Source organism: Pteropus vampyrus, unplaced genomic scaffold (assembly GCF_000151845.1).
Source record: "Pteropus vampyrus isolate Shadow unplaced genomic scaffold, Pvam_2.0 Scaffold19, whole genome shotgun sequence".
NCBI classification, from domain to species: domain Eukaryota; kingdom Metazoa; phylum Chordata; class Mammalia; order Chiroptera; family Pteropodidae; genus Pteropus; species Pteropus vampyrus.
Window position 1 is genome coordinate 8,971,831 of NW_011888800.1, and position 883 is coordinate 8,972,713.

Genomic DNA, 883 nt, shown 5'->3' on the forward strand with positions numbered 1-883 from the left:
TTGGCCATTTGTATATCTTCTTTGGAGAATTGTCTGTTCAAGTCTTTTGTCCATTTCCGAATTGGGTCATTTTTGTTGTTGAGTCGTAGGAATTCTGTATAATTCTGCATATTAAATAACCCCCTTATCAAATATATGATTTGCAAACATCTACCATTCTGTAGGTTGCCTTTTCACTTAATTTATTGTTTCCTTTGGTGCATAGAGTTTTTAAGTTTGATATAGTCCTATTTGTCTATTTTTGTTTTTGTCGCCTATGCTTTTTGGTGTCATATCTACAAAATCGTGGCTAAATCCAGTGTCTGAAACTTTTCCTCTGTTTCCTTCCAGGAGTTTTATAGTTTCAGGTCTTATGTTTAGGTCTTTAATCCATTTTGAGTTAATTTTTATATATGGTTTAATGTTACTGTCCAGCTTCTCTTGCATATGGATATCCAGTTTTCCCAGCACCATTTTTTGAAGAGGCTGTCCTTTCTCCATTGTGTGGTCTTGATACTCTTGTCAAAGATCATTTGACCAAATACATGAGGGTGTATTTCCGAGCTTCCTATTCCTTTCCACTGGTCTGTATGTCTGTCTTTATGTCAGTACTATACTAGCTTACCTTTGTTTTGTATTATTTTTCAAAATTAAGAAATGTGAGGCCAACAGCTTTGTTCTTTTTTAAGATCATTTTGGCTATTTATGGTCCCTTGAGCTTCCATATCAATTTGAAGATTTCTAGTTTTTATTTCTGTAAAAATGCCATTGGGATTATGATAGGGATTGGTCATTGTTAATGTGTAGAAATGCAACTGCTTTTGTGTGTTGATTTTGTATCCCGTAACTGCTGAAATCATTTACATTGTTTTTTTGGGTGGGTGTGTGTGTGTGTGTGTGTGTG

At 34.5% G+C, this 883-nt stretch overlaps 1 protein-coding gene across 6 annotated transcripts in view; it reads left to right on the top strand.

The window, feature by feature from the left end:
* Nucleotides 1-883, top strand: part of WDR76 (WD repeat domain 76) — a 101,413-nt gene that overhangs the window by 49,699 nt on the left and 50,831 nt on the right. The gene's annotated exons all lie outside the window — the stretch shown is intronic.